Here is a 16,079-nt window from a genome sequence, read left to right as displayed (position 1 = left end):
TTTTTTCATTAGCAATACTATGCACTAAATTGAAAATATCTCAATTGCTTAAAACATACTTCATACATAAAAATCTATTGAACAACTAAGATCACAACATTAGTCCAAAATGATTATGGTCCAAAAAATACTAGAGATGCAACTCCATCGTACAAGTAGTAATTTACGTTAACTACTATATTAACATTGATGTTGCACCGTCGCTTAGTTAACTGTGTCTAGTTGGTCAACTCCTGATCCTCCTTCAGGTCCTGTAACAAGATTTACCATTCGGGAGGAATGGTAGTTGCATAGTCTAAGGACTTGTGCGCTGTTTTTCTTTTTCCTCATCACTAGTCTAAGGACCCAACCTTGGTGTGTGAGAGTCACATAGTCTAAGAAGTTGTGCGCCCTATTCCTCACTACGAGTCTATGAACTCAACATCAGTGGGCGGAGGTCGTGCAAGTCTGAGGACTTGGCACCCCTTTTATTTTTCCTTGTCGTGAGTCTAAGGACCTGATAATGGTAGGCGAGGGTCGCACAATCTGAGAAATTGAGTGCCCTTTTTCTTTTTCCTCACTGCATAGTCTTAGGACTTGGGTACCCTATTCCTAATCGCAAGTCTAAGACATTGGTGGGCGAGGTCATGTAGTATGAGGAATTCCACGTCTTATTCTTCACTGCGAGTCCAAGGACTCCGATGGGCGTTGTGCTTCGAGTTATGATGACGCATGAGGGAAAAACAACAAACTTTATTCATTGTTCTTCACTGCTGACAAAATTAAGAATAATATATTTTTGGATGCTCGGCGTTCCATAAGTGTGACAGTTCCTTTTCATGGGCATATTTTAAGCGGTATGAGCCTGGTAGATTGCTTGTGATCACAGCATATGGTCCTTCCCAACAGGGGCTGATTTTTAATTCTTCTTGTCTGATTATTCCAGTTTGTCTTAGGACCAAGTCGCCTACCTTGAAGGTTCTGGACTTGACTCTTCAATTGAAGAACCGCTCAGTTCTTCTTTTGTTAAGGGCCACTTGGGCTTTAGCTTCATTTCGTTGTTTGTCTAGCAAGTCAAGGTGCTCTTCCAATACTCTGTCATTCTACCCTTGATCGAAATGTTGGATGTGTTAGCTTGGTAACCCAATCTCTACGGGGGCCACAACCTCATTTTTGTATGTCAAGGCAAATGAGGTTTCCCTTTGAAGTTTTGATTGAGGTTCTGTACACCCATAGGATGCCTGGGACCTATTTCACCCACTCTCTATTTTTGCCTGTAAGCTTCTTTAAGATCCTGAGAAGGGATTGGTTATTCTCATCCAACTGTTTGTTGGCTTTGGGGTGCCTGAGGAGGAGCATTTGAATTGAACTCCAAGCGTTGTACACTATTCTTGATAATGTTTTGACTCGAATTGCCGTCCATTGTCTGAGATGATGCTTTAGGGATCCCGAACCTACATGCAATGGTCTTCTACAAGAACTTGATGATGTTTCTCGTCGTGATTGTCGCCAAGGGTTCTACTTCTGCCTGTTTGGTGAAGTAGTCTATGACAATGACCATAAACCTTATTCAACCGGTAAGGGCCCTACTAGGTCAACCCCTCATTGCAGAAATGGCTAATGGGACATTATGGAGGTCATCTCTTTTGATGAGCAGTGTGATTTCGAAGCTAATACTTGGCACTTCAATCATTTCTTAACAAACACCTTTGCATCCTTGAGGGCATGGAGCTAATGCTAACCTACCCTCATGACCTTTCTTGCCAAAACTTTTCCTCTAGAGTGGTTCCCACACACTCATTCAAGTATCTCTACTAGGACATATTAGACTTCTTGTAGGGCGGCACACCTCAATAAGGAGGTCGAGAAACCCCGCTTGTAGAGAATCCCCTCGATCTAGGTGAACCATGCAACTCTTCTTTTGATTTTCCTCACCTCCTCCTTTTCTATTGGGAGCTCTTCAATATCTAGGTACTTCATCACTTCTTGGGCCCACTTTGGCTCTCTGGTCACATCTTAGTGACCTCAGTCTTGACAGCGGAGACTTCTATCACTTTGCATTCAACTGCCTATGGTAGGGTAGATTCCTCCATTCTTGAGACTATTCGTGCTAGTTTTTTTGCTACACCATTGCTTTCCCTTAATATTTGTTCAATGCTAAAGTGACAAAACTGGTCACGCTTCTCCCATGCCAACTGTAAATACTTTTTTAATTTTTCATCTTTTGTTGTGTACACTCCCAATACCTGATTAACGACTACTTGCAAGTCTGCCACTAGCTCAACCTTGGTAGCTCCTAGTGCCTCAACTATTGAAAGTCCTGCTACCAATGCTTTGTACATGGCTTTGTTGTTGGTAGTTTTGAAAGTGAATTTCGCCATGTAATGGTGTTCATGCTCAAAGTCGCTTATTATGTGAACCCTTACTCCCTTACCCGCACAAAAGGATGAGCCATCGATGAAGACCTGCCAGGGCTTCTCAATTGGTGTGGTTACCACTTAAAGAAACTTCGTATAGTAGGAGTTAAAGTTTGATAGGGTCTGTCCCTTCGTTGCGTGTCTTGGCTGGTAATCGATGTCGAACTCACTTAGCTTAATTGACCAACTCATTCGGCACCCAAATGCGTCTGGTTTTTGTAGTATCTTCCTTAGAGGAGTTTTTGTTAAGAATTTGATGGAGTGAGCTTGGAGATACGATCACAACTGCCTAGCGGTTATTACTAACGTGAAGGCTAGCATCTCCATTCAGGGGTATCTTGACTCTACAACCCCTAAGATATGACTCATATATTACACTGGCTTCTAAATTTCCCCCTCTCCCTTGACCAGGGTCGTCTACACAGCATAGGGCAAGACCACCAAAAACACGTAGAGCATGTCGCCTTGCTCAAGCTGGCATAGTAATGGTAGGTTGGATAAACACTGCTTTAGTGCTTGAAATGCTTGATCATAGTCGTCGTTCCAAGGGTGTACCTTGTGCAAAATCCTGAAAAATGGCAAGCATTTATCTGTGGACCTGGACACAAATCTATTTAGTGTTGCTACACAGTCAGCTAGTCTCTAGGTCTTGTCGATGTTCTGAGGGGGCTTCATATCCATGATTGCTTTGATTTTCTCCATGTTGGCTTCAATTCCTCTTTCAAACACTATGAAACCTAGAAATTTGCCTAAGTCGACATCAAAGGCACACTTGGTAAGGTTCAACTGCATTTATATTGACATAATACGAAAAATGCTTCTCTCAAGTCCTCCAAGTGTAGGGATGGCTCTTAGCTTTCAACTAGCAAGTTGTCAACGTAAACCTTCATACTTTATCCAATCTGCTTCTTGAACATTCAATTTACAAGCCTCTAATACGTTGCCCTAGTGTTCTTGAACCCAAAGAGTATGACTCGATGGTAGTATAATCCTCAATCTGTTATGAAAAAAGTCTTCTCCTTGTCTATTGGGTTCATTCGGATATGGTTGTACCCCGTACGTGACCATGAAACTTATAATCCTGTCCCATCATAGAGTCGACAATCAAATCGATCTACAACAATGGAAATTGTCCTTTGGGAACTTCTTGTTGAGGTCAGTGAATTCCACGCACTTCATTTCCTATTGGGATTTTTTATTAGCACTACATTGGACAACTATTCAGGGTAGTAAGCCTCTCTAATGAATCCTGTAGCGAGTAGTCGGTCAACTTCTTCAGCTATGTTTGTGTACTTTTTCATGCTGAATGACCTCATATTCTATTGGACTTTCTTGTTAGTAGGATCGATGTAATGGTGATGCTCAATGATTGCATTGTCTATCCCCGACATGTCTTCCTGGCTCCATGCAAACACATTCCTAATTTTGACTAGGAGCTTCTTTAATGCCCCTTGAATCTCAGTTGGAGCCTGGTGCCAATCCATGTTGTAGTCTTCGATCATTCTGGGTGTAGCGTTTCCAGCTCTAGAAGCTTATTTGCTTATGCTTGCTATAAATTCTCTTCATCTCGTATTTCCATGTCATGGTCAAGAAGGACTAGTGGCGAGGGCGGGACTTTGCCCTGACTTTGGTTTTTCACTGTGTAGACATTGCTCCCTCTGACTTGATCTCTTGCACATAACACTCATGAGCTAGGGCTTGCTCGCCTTGGACCTCTCTTATTTGCCCTTTCATTGGGAACTTTATCTTCAAATGGTAGGTAGAAATGACAGCTCTAAGGCTGTTAAAAAACGAGCACCCCAGTATGGCATTGTGGGATAAAGGAGTCTTAACCACTAAGAAGTAGGTCATTGTGGTGGCCATTTACAACGCCTTCTCGGTTGTGACTAGTAGCGTTATTGCACCCAAGCATTGTACTACATCTCTATAGAATCTCTTCAATGGTGTGGATGATGGCCGCAGTATGCTAGGATCAATGCATCCCAAAAGAAGATATTTGCTGAGCTTCCATTGTCGATCAAAATCTTCCTCGTGGTATAGTTGGCAACTAACAACATTACCACCAATGCATCATCATATGGATATAACACCCCTTTGCAATCTGCTTCCCTAAAAGAGATGTTCTTTGGGCTCTTTCACCTTCGTTGCTTGGGCGACTTGTCTGTCATGTATACTTCATTGTGTCTTGCCTTACAAGCCTACACTTTTCCACTCGGTGCAGAGGTGTCTCTGGCGAACCCTCTAACTATTGTGCTAATTTTGTTCAGGAGCGCCTCACCGGGATTTGGGTTTTGGTGGGAAGCATCTTGATCATCTTCCCTCATTGGTCGCCTCCGTTTTGGGCTCCTGCTTTGTTAGTCATTTCAACCTCACTTTATTGTCCACCCAGTCGCTTGCTTCGTGGGTTTCGAATGTTTCTCGACTAGCCACTTCAACTCGCCGCTTTCCCCTTAACTCTTCAACTATTCTTTTCATCATATAGCAGTCCTTCATCCAATGGGCGTCATTATGATGGTAGGTACAGAAACATGGCCCTCTCCTAGCCTAGTTGCCTTTTGTTTACTCTAGTGACCTTTCCTCCAATTGCACATTCAAGTTACTGTGAACGAATCTTGGCCCACATTATAAAGAGATTATGTTAAATTGTACAACGATGAGTAGATAAAGCTAAGTAAGTTGTTGAGTGGTTATAGGATTTGTCTTAACATCGATACTTGGACATCATTGCAAAATATGAACTATATATGCATATTTTAGTGATTGCAATTAGAAATTGAATAAGAATATCCTTAAGTTTTGCCAAATTTCTGACCATAAGAGTGAAACTATTGGAGGGTGTTGGGTTTGGGATTTAAAGAGTGAGGGGGACTAATAAAATTTTTACGATCATAAAATTGTTGATCACATCTTGTCTAATGACTTTGCCATTAATTATACGACAAAAAAGAGAGAAAATGAGAAGAATTGTGTCAAATTGGGTGGTGAACTTCTTTACATGCAGTGTGTTGCTAATATATCAAACTTGATTGTTATTTATAGTTTGAAAAATGTTTGCAACTTGGTAACAGGAGTTAGGGATACTATCAAACATGTGAAGTCTTCTTCAACACGATTTTCCAATTTCAAGGCTTGTGTGGCAGGGAAAATATTGGTGGGAGGATGATTTGCTTAGATGTTCCTGCTCAATGGAGCTTCATGTATTTAATATTAAGTATTACTCAAAAACATAAAAATTAAAAAAAAAAAAAACATTTGAACAGTATGCATATAAGGATGCTCAGTTTGTTAATACCACTTATGGTGAATGAAAAAAATGCATGAACTTTTGTAGATCATTGCTGAGAGTTTTTTATGATGTTAAATTGAATATTTCTTGTTCTTTATATTTGGCTGCTAATATATTCTTTTAGGAATTGTGCATAATTGAAAATATATTAAATGATATGTGTATGAATGATAATATTATCACTAACACCATGGATAAAAATATGTAAAATAAGTATTGAGGTATCATAAATAGTTTTAACTTGCTGAGATATATTGCTTTCATGCTTGACCCACAATACAAGATAAAGGCTATAAGATTTTGATTGAAAAGGTGCAAAGGAGTGATGAGTTGGCAGATAGAATAGAAGCAAAAGGTTAAACTCCTTCTAAGTCATCCAATCTAACAATACATTACATTTGATGTGTTAGAGAGTATATAGTTCTAATGTGGCTTAAGGAAGGTCAAGTACTACTTCTACAAACATTGATAATGAGTTGGCACTGGCCCTGCGTAGATTTGATCTAGTGACTAATTCCTTGAAAGAGGAGGGTTTTACGGGGTTTGGATCAAAGCTAAATATTCAAGGATTGTGTAAAACTATCACATGATTATGATATATTATACTGGTAGAGGATTAATGCAGTCAATTCTATTTGGTGTCCTAATTCTTTATGAGATTGCAGTTATTTAAAGTCTCTGTAGAGAGCTGAAGAAATAGTAATATAATGTTGACGACCTGATGTTGGGAGAGTTGATATTGTTGCCGGTAGTGATAGTAATTTGATGACGAACTTGATGTTGGCAAAGTTGGTTTTGGTCTTGGCATAGCCAAAGTTGCAAGTATAAACATAAGTATAATCTTTAGCAATAAATTAAATTGATAATTGCAAAACACCATGAAAGTAACATCCAAGATTCCCACAGCAACATAAATGCATGATATAGAAAATGGAAAGTTTTAACTATCAATTGTATTATAGGAAAGCCTAGCTGTATAAAGATTATGTTTCTCTTTCTGTAGTATAGCAATTATGTACAGACCCTCTATAAGGAGTGTATTCATCTTGTAACAACATCTATATAAATTATACAAGGACTTTCTCTATCTCAACCTGTGAGATAGAAATTCTCAAAACTTCTTCATGGTATCTAGTGCCTACTGGGTTGATAGAGATTTCTTCCAAGATCTCCATGGATTTATCTACTTCATCCATCTCCTTTCTTCCATCAGATAACTATCCATATCCTGTTACTTAAAATATTGCCAATTATGTCTCTCTGAAACTCACATCTACCAACTTTCTTTTACAGAAGACACAAATGTTAAATATCCTTGACAATTATGATATCCAAGGTTTCATTACTGTTGAGACTCCCATAGCCATTTCTCATCAATGAAGAATTTGAACCTCAACCAAACTTTTTATTTTTTATTTTTTTTTTAAATTGAGACGTTTTGACAAATTAATCAAGGGTTGGCTTACATCTACTTTATCTAAAATAGTCCTTGACATTTTTGGTCTCAACATTGCCGCAAAAGTTTGTAGTGCACTTGTACATGCTTTTGATCTATTTCTTCATATCCTTGTTCTTAAGCGAAGGGTGATTTCCATCACACAAAAAACCTAGAACTTTAATTGACTATTTGAGAAAATTCAAGAAAAACACAAAAAATCTTGGTGGTTGCTACATAGTTTTGGCAAGGAATTTGAAGTTTTCTTACCATTATGCTTCGATCGCCTATTTCGACTTATTCTGAAGTAGTTACCTTGCTTGATAGTTGTGTATAGAGATACAAATTTGACATGCTTAACACTTATCCAATGGCTTTTTATGGTCAAAAGCCCAACAAAAATAAGAAATAACAAGGCAACTCAGCCTTCTTCAACTCTAAGGTCGTGGTTTTTTCCAAGGCCAAAACAACTCTTCCAAATCATCTTCAACAACTTGAAAAATCCTTTGCCAACCATCAATCTTGTGGTCATTCTATCAACAACCCTTCCTATAACAAACATTTCCCTAAGGAGGAAGTGCTCTATCAGTTTTGCAACAAAAGGAATCTCACTACTATGTACTTTAACCGCTTTAATTATTCCTTCACTTTTGATAGTATCCCTTCCAATTTAGCATATGTCAAATTAGATGAAAAACAAGAATCTTCATGGCATCCCAATGCCAATGCTACAGATTACATGGCCAGTAGTCAAGGCAATCTTCACTCCTTAACTTCTTACTATGGCATTGATTGAGTAATGGTTGGTAATGGAGAGGTCCTACGTATGACTAGTTCCTATTCATTTTTACAAAGTTCATTTTGACTCATGGGGACCAGTTCCCACTCTTTCTTAAGAAACATATCAATCCTATGTTATCTTTATTGATGGATTCACTAATTATTGATAGTTAAATCCATTTTGACATAAATCTGAATTAGCTTCAACATTCACTTAATTTCACAAGTTTATTACTTGTCAACTAGATACCAAAATTTGTAATTCTTCCAAAGTGATGAAGGTGGTGAATTTGTAGCTAAGGCTCTGGCTGAATATCTACAAACAAATGGAATTCATCATCAATCAACTTGTCCTACACATCAATCAACACCCTCCTTATTGCACCAAGACATTTTTACATTTGTGTATCCTTCCTCACTTGCCATGGAAGCTGCTGCTACCATACTACTACCTTAACTTGCCATGCAAACTAGGTCTAGCATGGAGTTTACAAGCCCAACCCTCACTGTGCCAATCTTGACATTACTTAGGTGATTCATGCAATACCCAAGACTATCAAAATAGCCAAGAGCCATCCTGGTTGGACTGCCATAATGAATGAAGAATTACATGCTCTTGCTACCAATAACACTTAGACTTTAGTCCCAAGAACCTCAATCATGAATGTTATATGGTGTAAATGGGTTTGCAATAGAGAATTTAAGGCAGATGGCACCATGAAGATGCTTAAAGCTCGACTTGCAGCAAACGGTTTTAACCAAGTGGATGGGATAGACTAATAAGAAACATTTTCTCCTATTGTCAAACCTACTAGCATTAGGGTTGTTCTTATTGTTAAACATTGAGAGCTTTGGCAATTGGATGTTAGGAACACATTTTTGTATGACCACATCTATACTCTAATTTATATGCATCAACCTCCCAGGTATGTGGATTCCACTTACCCTTTAAATGTGTGTCAACTGCATCGAGCTCTCTATTGGCAGAAACAAGCCCCTAGAGCCTAGTTTGATAGGCTTAGTAACATTCTACTATAACTTGGATGGTACTCAAGCTTAGTAGAACCAAATCTCTTCATTTGCCACTAAACACTTAGTGTTCTCATCATTTTACTGTATGTAGATGACATGGTTGTCATTGGAGACAACTATTGAAGGCACTTGATTGTCTATCCTCTTACAAGATCTTGGAGTTCCTTAAACCAAAGCACCATCACCGCATTGTGACAACCTTAGTACGCTATGCATGACCATTAATCCAATTTTACATGCTATTACAAAACACATAGAACTCGGTTATCACTATGTTAGATAAATGGTAGCTCTTGGGACCTTGGGGACTCTCTATATGTCACCTCTCTTAAGTCAACTTGCAGATGTTTTTATTGAGCCCCTGCTCAAGGTTCCTTTTCAGTCAATAAGGAGTAAACTTGGCCTCTATTCTCCTCCACGACCAGGAGCAAAACCCAATGGGTCCAGTTTCAAATTTTTAGTAAAATAATTGAGATTCTATCCATTTTTTTTAATTGGATGATCAAATTTAAAATGTAATAGTTACAATATTAAATGTTTGTATAGAGTCCACACATTGATGCAAAAATCTCATAAGGATATAATTGAATTTTGTAGTGATGTATTACTTGATCTAATATGACTATTATTTGCCTCTCTAAAAAATTACTCCTGCCAAATTATTATTTAGTCCGCAATTTACAAAAGTTGGGAGTAAAGTGATTAGAGGTTCTATCATAAACCCTTGTTAATTAATTTTCCATAACGGGAAACACTCAATATTGATGCTCACAACATTGTTATTATTCATCTCTAGTTTATTATTGACCAATGGAGTTTATTTTAGGTGACTCTACATAAAAGCTAATGTTGCATACAATTTTAGGGTACGTAAGCTCTATGCATTACTTTTAAGAAAAATGGAATCCATCATTAAAAAAAAATAATTTTTTTATGTGGATTCTAGATTTGCAAACTTTTTTCAAAGGAGTATGCAAAGACTTATATACCCTAAGATTGTAAAAACAATTTCTTCTTAATGTATAACATGATTAAAAATGACAAAATACCGAGCAAAGTCCAACTAAAATTGTATGAATGATGCTACTTTGCCTCTCTATTTTGCCCACTCATTTTGAACATTCTTGTATTTATTGTTTAAAAAAATTCTTTTATTTACTGATTAAGGAAGTAACTATTAGTGTATTGGTATTTTTTTAATATATTCTTTTAAAAATTTTAGAACTATTAAAAAAATATGAATAAGAAAAATGAAAATAAATGAAAAAAAGTAAAATTTGCCTAAGGGGCACGCCAACGGACATGGCTTGGCGGCACCTAGCAACACTCGAATTGCATATTACTCTTATATGCACTATCTTACTACGTAATACGTATGTACATAATATTTTTTTATTTTTAGTCAAAGAGATTAATATATATATTAATTTATATATGTCACATTTAAACATTTTTCATATAAATTATTGAAATTAAAATTAGCTAACAAATTAAACAAAATGATAAAATTCCGCTAGAAAAAGGCCAATCCTATTCCCATGCACTTACATCGTGCGTAAGACTCTGTCCATCGTTTTAATTCCTCCGCTACACAGCACGCACCATCCACGTAAACTGCATACATCAATTTAGGACGTGCTTCCCTCCTACCAACAATAACGGTCCCTTTGTCCTTCTTTTTGAATCTCGACCTCTCCAATTTACGGCAACAATGGACCTCCGGGCATCGATAATCAACCAGACCGACGTAGCTTTGGGGATCACGAAGCAGTTGCTGCTCGGTGAAGGCAAGGATTTGAACCTAGTGTTCTCGCCGTTGTCGATCCACGTTGTGCTGAGCAATGAGCATGATCGCAGACGGGTCCAAGGGCCCCACTCTCGACCAGCTGCTCTCCTTCCTCAACTTCGACAACGGGGTTCGGCTCAAATCATTCGTTTCGGAGCTCGTAGCTGTTGTCTTGGCCGACGTCAGTCACAATGATGGGCCTGGGCCAAGCTTATCCTTCGCCGAAGGGGTTCGGCTCGACAGGTCCCTGTCTCTAAAGCCTTCTTTCAAACTGATTATGGACAATGTTTATAAGGCCGCTCTGCATCAGGCTGATTGCCTGACCAGGGTTAGCGTACCTCAACTTACTCCCTTGAGTTTACCGTATTACTCTTCTTGTTCTGGTTTTCAATTGTTTGTGAGAACAAATGATATCTCAGTATTTCCATTTATGACTACTATAAATGGTAATTAATCAAGAAAATGACCCGTACTGTCAGATTTTATTGAATGATTAGATTTAGCTGATCGGATATCTATAATGGTAATATATTAGAAGAGAAATGAATATATAGTTTGAAATATTTTGTAAAGCTATTTTAGTTCGACGTAACCAACAATGGAGTCCATGCCTTACACATAATTAATTATCTCCTGCAGTACTAGTTTTTTGACTCAAGTTTGTTCGATTTCTGTTGTTCCTTGATTGTCTGTTGATGTTGGCTGTTGCAATATTGCACGTTGCTAAACATTCCCCCACAAGTGAATGGGCTGGATTCATACCATGTACTCGTCCGCAAGGAGTTGAAAACCAAGTAGACCTTAATCCTTAATTGGGTAAGATATCAATGATTTGATCGGTTGTGGAAATAAACTTGATGAAGATGTCATGGTTTACCACCTTCTTACATATAAAATGAAAGTCATCTTCTATGTGTTTTAATTGTGCGTGCATGAAATACTGGATTGATCTCTTTGCCTCTGTGCTAGAGCGTGGGGCGCAACCTGTTGCTTCTTAGAACACCAAGAAATAGGGCAAGGACAAGAAAAATAATACTCCACAACCATTGGTAGAAACACTGGTCAATTGGTCATCCAGATTGGCAACCCATTTAGAGTACATAGGTCATAGACAATAAAAGAAAGTTCCAAGGAACGTTTTCTGAAAATAACGGCCATGGTCAATTGTGCCTTTAAGATAACGTTGGACGTTTAGTGGCTGTCTAATGAACAGTAGTGGTAACAGCATGCATGGATATGATGGCAAATTTGATTGATCAAGAAATACAAGCTCAGATCTAGTTAAGATGCAATATTGTAGAGCACTAACCTTTTGTCCAAATTGCAAAAGTTTAAGCTTTTGAGACATGACTGGTTGCATTTCTCTTTAAGTTAATTTAAAGTTGGATTATTTAGCGTGAATCTGTGTGTTTCTTTCGAACAGGAAGATTTAGCCGCAATATAACTACCATATGGTGTTGGTAAATTACTGTGCTGGCTGAATTTTTCAACGAAGGCCTATATTATGAAGATGGGTATTTCAATAGACATATATTTCCATTTCTTTTTTCTTGAGAATATTTCCGGTTCTCTAAATCTAAGATATAAATCCCTGTAAATGCTTGCTGTTCTCTTTACAATAAATAAGAACTTTATTCTTACTTAATTTAAGCCTAAACAGAACTCTAGATCTCCCTGTTTATGTATTTGGCTGATCCCTTCAAAGATAGCATAATACACTGCACATGATTGATTGACGCACTTTTCAAGCTCAAGTCTCTGTAAGTTGGTAATTATGCCACTCCCTTTTTAATAATTACGTTGATCACTGCATTTTCTAGATTATTCATAGTGCTGAAGTTCTGATATACTAACATTGGTATATTCCATTTTGATGGTGGTGTTGAAGGCTGCTGAAGTGACAAATGAAGTGAATTCATGGGCTGAAAAGAAGACAAATGGCCTTATCAAGGAGGTTCTTCCCCATGGGTCAATTGACAGGACAACCAAGCTCATCTTTGCGAATGCATTATACTTCAAAGCAGTTTGGGATGAGAAGTTTAATGCATCAGCAACCAAAGAAAATGATTTCCATCTTCTTAATGGGAGCTCAGTTCAAGTGCCCTTCATGACTGGCAAGAAAAAGCAACTTCTTGTTGCCTTTGATGGTTTCAAAGTCCTTGGACTTCCTTATAGGCATGATGATGATCAACGCAAGTTTTCCATGTACTTCTTTCTTCCAGATACAAAAAGTGGGTTGCCAAATCTTATAGAAAAAGAGGTTTCTGAATCTAGTTTCTTGTATCATCACCTTCCAGATAAAAAATGAACGTGGGTGAATTCAGGATCCCAAAATTTAAGATATCTTTTGGGTTCGAAGCTTCCAATGTTCTGAAGGGATTAGGACTAGTGTTGCCTTTCTGTGAGGATGCTGATTTGACAGAAATTGTAGGGGATCAGAAATTATTTGTTTCAGGAATATTACACAAATCCTTCATTGAAGTGAATGAAGAAGGCACAGAAGCTGCAGCTGTTTCCACCACAGTTACGGCTGGATGCAGTCGTGACTCCATCAAAGTTGAGATAGACTTTGTGGCTGATCACCCCTTTTTATTCCTGGTCAGAGATGATATGACTGGAGCTGTGTTGTTTATTGGGCAGGTACTCAATCCTCTGGCTGGTTGAATGAATAAATCCCTATATCAACTGATGATCGACTGACCATATATAACCATATGCTCCAACAAAATTAGTTAAAATTACAACTGAAACTCATTTATATTGTGATGAGATTAGGAATGTTCACAGAACGAGATGAGATGAAAATTCTTTGAATAGTAATGAAATAATTTGTTAATAACAATGAAATGGTTTGAGTCAATTTTCAGTCATGTTTGGATAGTAAAAGTGTTCTCTTTCATCTCATCTCAAGATTACAACTTTTGTCAAATTTTTATACAAAATATAATAAACAATTCAACATTTTCAAATCTCAAAACAATAATAATATTAAAAAATAATATTCTAACGATATTTTATTCAACTTTCGACTTTCATCTAAAACCATCTCATATCATCTCACTATTTAAACCGCACCTTATCGTGTTTTGGGAAATGAGAGAAAAAATGTTAAATAAAAATATTATAAAGTTAAAATATTGTTATAATATAATTTTTATTTTGAAATTTGAAAAAATAGTATTATTTTTTATATTTTGTTTATAAGTTTGAAAAAAATATAATGATTAGATAAAAATTTGAAATTTTGAAATTAAAAAATATTTGTAATTGATATTTGAAAAAAAAGTCTGAAAAATAAATTTTGAGATGAACAGATAGTTTGTATTGTCAAACAGTTTCATCAAATAAAAAAGCCGATGGACATTGTACTTTTTTTGTCAAGTAGATGTACATAGTACTTACGCGTGCTAATGTGGGTGGAACATTAATAATCAAATTAATGCAAGTACTATTTGAATGATAAAATTCGATGACTTTTTTTCACACGAGTGAAGCTAATTAAAATTTATCAATAATTAAAATTTTACATCCCAAATGATTTATTTATGATTTATATGAGCTTGGGCTTATTTACAAGCTCCTTGATCACTTTAATTTAATGTAAAATACATTTCATCACCCAAAGCCTGTAAATTTTTGTAAATTAAATTAATATATATATATAAGTAATTACTTGTTTTTATTAGGACTATATTGTACCAGGTAATGAGATAAACTATGGTTATAAACTTATAAAAATTAAATTGACCAAACCACCTATTTCTAACAAAAAAATTATTATTATTTGTTTTTAACAAAATATGTCATTTATATTATATGTCAATTTAAATAAATAAACCTTTGTGTTATATCTTATGAATTATCTATAGATAAACAAATCTCGAATTTCCATGAAGATCTTTTGTGATATATATATATACAATGATCACTTTCGAAAGTGCGGTACACGATACTAGAGTTTACTCTGCGGGGTGAGTCCGAAGGGCCCTTTGCTTTGGAGAGATTCTCAGACATTAAAATATATATATATACACACACAATAATACATATATGCACCAATACCTTTCTATATCAATACTTATATTTCGCCATGATTACATTTATTTAATTATATTTATCACATTAGAAAGAGGATTGATCACTTCTCTTTTTTTATGTTTCTCCAAGTACTTAAAATGTTAGACATTACAAAATTATAAATAATCTCTTACAAAATAATAGAAGATCATGAAGTTACATGAGTTTAGATGATTTGTACAAGTTATGCCTTCGTCACCACTTTGTAAAAAATCATTGGGTATGAATATGTTAGATACTTGACTCGATTGATGAAATAGAATCTCTCTCAAAAAAAATTTTTTTTTAATTTTTTTTATTTACCGCCGCACCAAGAAAATATACATCAAATCATAATTATTGACATAAACCTTTGTCACATAAAATGAGAATCTTTGCGATTATACAAGATAAACTTTATTCTAATCATAAATGAGCTGCACTCAAATCAAGTCGAGTGCAACTATTCATTAAAGTGACGAGCTGTATTCTTTTTCAATCATCCCACTGTACTCTATTTGGTGATTACAAACATTCACATCACTTTCCCAAGATGTAATAATTCACAAAACACTTGTGAGCACAGGCTTTGCACAGAAGTTCCTGCAAAGCAAAGCAACTTTTTTTAAAAAGCTATTCAATTTTTAAGTTTACTTATAAAACATATTATATATATTATTTAAATGATTAAATTTAAATTTTAAAATTTATTATTTAAATCAAATTATATTATAGAAACACATTATTTAATTACGTGTTTTACGTACCTACTTGAAAATATAATTTTTAAAGAATTTCTATTCAAACGACAGTTGTACAAAACAGCTGTTAACTCTATATTGCAGAAAACTTGCTTAGAAACAAAACCCTAGTTGTCCAAAAGCGAAAGGGCCAATTAGTTTTACCAAAGATACAATGATTCCAAAATTGACAAGACAAAAAGGCTAATGGGATAAGAAGTCAGGACTTGTGGATTGGATTAGATATCTCAACAAACAGTTAGTGAGCAAACAAATATTGCAGATCCCACTTTCTCATTATCTTTGTTGAATAATTGGCCAATTCTAAAGGAATAGTTCTTTTTAATGATGACATGAATTTGAAAAAATCAAGAGGAGATTTCAATATACTTTTTACATAATATCCTAATGAACTATTAAGACACGGAAGGACAAGCTCCATGATCGTTGCAATAGTTCTTTTCATGCTTTTGAGGAGAGAGAAACAATAAAAGGGTTTCATTAGTGTTCCAAAGAAAATGATAGTTACGTCGGAATTGCATAAGCGTGATGCAATCATTTTAAAATA

The 16,079-nt window shown here is 36.1% G+C and overlaps 1 pseudogene; it reads left to right on the top strand.

Annotated features, from left to right (window-relative positions):
- Nucleotides 1-10,567: 10,567 nt before the first annotated feature.
- On the top strand, nucleotides 10,568-13,404 carry LOC122297409 (annotated as a pseudogene).
- The last annotated feature ends 2,675 nt before the right edge of the window (nucleotides 13,405-16,079 follow it).

Source organism: Carya illinoinensis, chromosome 15 (genome assembly GCF_018687715.1).
Source record: "Carya illinoinensis cultivar Pawnee chromosome 15, C.illinoinensisPawnee_v1, whole genome shotgun sequence".
NCBI classification, from domain to species: Eukaryota; Viridiplantae; Streptophyta; class Magnoliopsida; order Fagales; family Juglandaceae; genus Carya; species Carya illinoinensis.
This window is presented reverse-complemented; position numbering and strand designations above follow the sequence as displayed.